General features: G+C 38.4%; 1 long non-coding RNA gene across 1 annotated transcript; it reads right to left on the minus strand.

Moving 5' to 3' along the window:
• Positions 1-2,383: 2,383 nt before the first annotated feature.
• Positions 2,384-3,240, minus strand: LOC116220461. The gene is made up of 3 exons (XR_006152402.1): positions 3,182-3,240; positions 2,931-3,104; positions 2,384-2,755 (listed from the first exon to the last, which is right to left on the minus strand). It is a non-coding gene; the product is annotated as an uncharacterized LOC116220461 (long non-coding RNA).
• Positions 3,241-5,729: the final 2,489 nt, after the last annotated feature.

Below are 5,729 nucleotides of genomic sequence, written 5' to 3' on the forward strand. Positions count from 1 at the left end.
AAACCATTTATTTATCGTTAATAACTGGAAAGACAGAATGGGGTAGGCAACCTGAGATGACTTCTTAGTTGTGAAAGAATGAGATTACATTGGGTTCTTAGTTGTGAAAGAATGAGATTACATTGGGTTCTTTTCCATAATCACAGGACACTGTCACATCCCAACATAGTGAGACTTCTGGCAGCAGTTCGCTGTGACACCAGCTTTTTGTTGGCTACAGAGTATATTCATGGAGCTCCTCTTGATGTCGTAATTAACTCTTGACAGCTGCATTGTAAAGGTATTTTTGCTATTGTTATTTCAGTTACCTGCAGTTGATATGCTTAAATGTGTCACTGCACATCTTTTTTTTTTTAGGGGAAATAAGCAAAGTCCATTGAAATGACTAATTATTTGTCGTCTCAGCTGGAAGGACACGATGACGATTTCATCGCTCTTGATCTAGCAATGGCGACACAGTACATCCATGCACAGCGGGTAATTCACCAGGACCTTAAGCTTGCCAATGTTATGGTAAGTTATTTTTTCCTTCAGAAATAAGCCAACTGGAGATGGTAATAGAAGCATCACATTCTTTTAATGATCTCTGAAGTGAGATCACTTTAGAAATATGAGTGATGTGCTAAAAATATACTCAAGAGTTTTAACTTTTTTTTAGCATTATTTAAAGTGACAGGGTGCACCAGCATACTTTAGTGTCAAAATGCAGAACTTGTAGACCACGATGAATGTGTATAGGTATCAATCATTTGGCTTTTAATCATCAAATTTAGTGCAGCCCTTTTTGCTTGCTTTGCTTTTATAAGTTTAAATATACCTTCCCAGGTCATACAGTACTTTCGTACAACATTCATAATTTTTCTGTACCTTTCAGATTCAATTTCAGATTCAGATTCGAAGAGGGCAGTCCTAACAGACTGGGGTTTGGCCAACATTAGGGACACTGTCCAGCTTCGCCAAGGTAGCCGTGTACAAGGACAGGCTGTAGGGCCCATGGGCGGGACTCTACTGTACATGGCACCATTCCGCTTCGGCTCATTTTGTTCACCTTGAGGTAGATTGATGGCTTAAAATGAGTAAATAATATGTGCCACAAGTGACCCAAACCTTCTAAGATTGTTGTTTGCCAGCCATCAACAGAACAAAAGACTAAAAAAATAAAAAAAAACATTATTTGCAGGCGATTGGGAAGATGAGCGAATTAATGTGACAGGCTGTAGCTTCAACCGTTGAACAGGGGGGCGTGGCCGGAGCGGAGTTCAACACAGACGTGACATTTTCTTAATGTTTTTTTTTTTTTTTTTTTTAATTAATGTTTGTTCATCCTTGCAATCGTTGTGCTTATTTGAAATAAATACAGTCTTGCAGGCCAAAATACAGGGGAGTTTCCGTTTGAAAGTTGCAATTCCGTTTCAAAGGGTACATTCCGCGAATTCCGTCCGTTAATAAGTTGACAAATAAAATATGACAAATTTGACCAAGATATTTGAGGCTTTTACACATATGTGTGGCAGGCTCATTCCACCAGACCCTATCACTGCTATCTTTGGTGTTAGAGCCGAGGAGGTTCAGACCTCTACATCCCAAGCATATGCCATTGCATTTGCTTCACTTTTAGCTAGGAGACTTATCCTGCGGCAGGTGGAAGTCTGCTAATCCCCCATCTTTCCTTTGCTGGGTAAAAGAAGTCCTAGCTTCCTATCCTTCTCTTGATCCTCAATTGCACACATGACAGCTGGACTGGTGGGGCGCTGCGTGCAGCACAATTACATTACTTATGAACAGTCATTCACTAACTAAACTTAGCCTATACAGGCTGTCTTTTAGAATGTTACATTTTGTCTCAAAGGTGGCATTATTTTATTTGTATTTTTTTTTTAAGTTTCTTCTTTCTTTGACGTTGTGTATGTATTATATGTACCTTTGGTGGGTGGGATCAGGGTTATTGTTTGTATAATTGTACTGTGAAAACTCTAAAAAATAAAGTTATATATATATATATATATATATATATATATATATATAAAAAACCTCTTAACGTACATGTGCACAGGATTGTCCAGTTCGAGTATGTCAGCCGCTATCATCCCCTAAGCATTTGAATATAAAAACACAAAATGACTATTGTTGGATAACAACAGTTTATGATATCTTGTAAACTAAAAGTCATGAGTGCTAAGTGGTAAGGTAGTTAAGACTTTTGAAGATTTTAAGATGTTTAAACCATTTGCTGGAATACCTCAAACCTTGTCAGCCATTTATTTTATCCATGTCCACTTCAAGATACTGTTGAAGCTTTCAGCTCTCTAAAAAAGGAAAGAAAAAAATATACTTCCCTTTAGATTAGCAAAAATTCACATCACTGTTAGTATATTCATTAGACAAAAAAAAAAAAAAAAAAAAAAAAAAAAAACCACTACCTGGTTGTGCACTGATGTCCCCATTCTGAAGGCTTGCCATGCTTGCTCTCCAAGTTGCCGCACCTGATATGCGATTTGCATTTGGCCGACAACAAAGTTCTCCTTCCCTCTGTCGCTTCTAATCATATTGGGACACACCCTTAACATATATGGAGACGATCTTTGTGTTTTTGGCCTAATCCACATGTTCAACTGCTGTCATGAGCACTTCAATAACAAAGAAAGTACATTACACACCTCCCTCTTCCACAACAGTGGCATGGAAGTATCTAGCCACACATTTTTGCTTGCGGTTAGACGTGCCCACTTTTAGCCATAGAAGCCTCGGTGAAAACCTGAGGCAGAGACAGAAAAACTATAATGTGTAAATGGGTTGCTACAGTCTCTTCACCTACATATAATACTAGCCTCATGCTGAAATTATGACAGCTTTAGACCACATTTACACATAGCCGGGTATTTACAGAAACGAATATTTGTCATGCATACATCAACATTGTATCATGTTACCTTTATGCATCACGGACAACACAAACACTGGAAGTAGGACTTCCTGTCGTCTCCCAACCAACCTCGATCTGTCTTCCTATTTGCCACCGCGGGTGTGCTCACTCGGTGTCTTTCCACCAGGACCTTCAGTAGCGAACGGCATGCTACCCGGAAGCTTCCGTGAACTATACACACCTGTTGCCAAACAATAACTTACATACGAGTGGTCATACAGCTTCACGCTAACCGTGGGAAAGAACCATAGCACATACCTTGTGTCAGCAGTAGAACGGAGAGTAGAATGTGGAAACCCAGCGACATACTATCCTGCCTGGTGAGCCTGTTATATAGTAGCAGCACTTTGGGCTAATGAATGAACAGCCATTCAACAGTGCTACTCGGGGCGTGGCAGAGCAGGACCAGAACTACGGTGGCTGCTGGGAGACAGGACCGTAATTCTGCCGGTTACACTAGCATGACTTTGTTTTTGAGAAATGTAGCTAGCAGAAGAGCAAGGTCTTGGCTAGCTAGTTACATGGCATGTGCACATGAATTAAGTCCTTAAGTAAGAGGAATATCAACATATCTTGACAGGGTAATTCAGTATGATTAACTCAACGTAGCACTAACAGTTGATAAACTTGTATGAATTTATGGATGTTTGCCTTTATCTTTCAATGATATAGGCACTGGCAGGTAGGTATTTTAAGTTATGGTAGAGTGCTAGCAAGCTACGTTAGCGTATAACCTAGCCACGCGTAGATGACATGGTTAGCTAACGAACTAAACAGAGAGCCAACTTAGATCGACAGAGGCAAACCGTTAACACAGAAGAATATAATGATGTACTTGAGTTAAGGAGTTGCTATTCACCAATGTCTTTTATTTGATTGGGTATTACTCAGTGAAATGCCGATAGCTATCTAAAATCTCAATGACTAGGTAAATAGGTGAAGTAAGCAACCTACTGGAGGCTATTTATTAATGTAGACTACTTGCCTATACCAAGAAATAGATTACTAGATAAGATCCGATGAGGAATCACTTGTTTTCCGTTCTGTAAGTCGTATTTGTGTTATTTTATCTCAGGTATTGAATATCTCTAATGAATGAGGTATACCTGACATTTTTAAATAATCAGACCAGACTAAGCTTGTATTGATAGATATGCAGTGAGTTTGTGCAATACTAGATATTTTCACCACTGTGTCTAGGATTTACTTTCAAGTTTAATCAAACAGTTCAGTTGTTTTTAGTGCTTTCAATCATCTATTTTTTTTTTAGATTTTGAACACCTCAAATGACTAAGTCGTTTAAATCCTCATTCTTGATTGTCAGATCGATGAAAGTAATTTCAGACTGATAGTTGTAATGTTACTTACTCAAGCAACAACTCACTTGTTAAACAAGTACTTTTATTTGATACAAACGCGGTGAGCACATTAAACAAGCATGGCATTCTTATTGTCTTAATCGCTTGTCTCTAGATCAGTGTTTCCCAAACTTTTTACAGTCCTGTATAGGGCTGCAACTAACGATTATTTTGGTAATCGATTAATCTATCGACAATTTTTTTAGATTTTAGATTAAAATAACGACTCAAAATGTTGGAATTTGAATTTCAAAGTAACAAATGTAATCATCACAATACATCAATTAAATAGTAATACAAATTAAAGTGCAAATAAAGTTGTAAAAGTAACTCAAATTAGCAATCAAGCCTCTGCAAGTGCAAAATCACGCAAGCATAACTGGGCTGCAAGTGAAATTAAAATTCAACTTATAAAATATTTTTTTCCCCACAATCTTTTGTTTGAAGAATGCTAAGTGGAGGAGGTTAACTATTCAGAACAAACGAAAATACAGGCTACTCTGATAATTCACTGATTTACTACATTGCACTTAACATAACTGAAATAGCGTTAGCAAGCATCCTCCATGAGACGTTCTGTTTTCCGACATGTAAGCTGAGATGGCATTTATGGTAACGTGTGACGTTGGTACGCTGCAATAACGTTATGCTATCTAACATAGGCTAACGTGCTAAAGTCAGACAGTTGGCTGACAGACACCTCGCAAATCACATCAACCATTTTTGCTGGTTACAATGTGTGTTATCGGATAGTACAGTGTATTTTTATCGGTAACTTTTGAAAAAATCTAAGCGTAAAAACGCCAAAAAATGTACATAAAAGATATGGCCGTCAGCCGAGTTTGGTCCGGAGTTTAGCTGCTAAAGTTATCTTCTGTCCTGTCGTTTGAAGCAAACCTTTTAGATCTGGTCTCCCATTATGTATTTATCACTTCACTGGATTGGAAGCCCATTTTCCAGGCTCTCGCACGCCCCCTTCATTGAGGCAGAGGTAAGGTTTGCCTCCCCTATGTGCTTTTTCACTGTGGTTTTATGACAGATCAGCCAGACTAAATAGCTTCTTACGTGAAATACATATTTTATATGGAAACCTTAGGAATAAACTTCCAAATTCTAACAAAGATATTGATGCATGAGGTCCTATGTCTTTTGCATTATGTCATTTGAATTGGGGGGGGGGGGGGGGGGGTGTGTTGCCATTACATCTGCCACAATACTCATGACTTAAATGGTCCAGCAACGTCAAGGTACAAGTGTTACTGCAAGATTTGGGAGCCTTACACTTAAATTGTACATTTTCCTATATTCTGTCAATATTTCTGAGCAATTTCAAAACCAGTATACGTATACTCTAATACCCCGTTTACACGATGGGAAAACGCATATATTTTCATGCGTTTTGGCCTTTCATTTACACGAAAACGGAGGTTTTATCACGGAAAACGATC

Source organism: Clupea harengus, chromosome 5 (assembly GCF_900700415.2).
Source record: "Clupea harengus chromosome 5, Ch_v2.0.2, whole genome shotgun sequence".
Lineage (NCBI taxonomy): Eukaryota > Metazoa > Chordata > Actinopteri > Clupeiformes > Clupeidae > Clupea > Clupea harengus.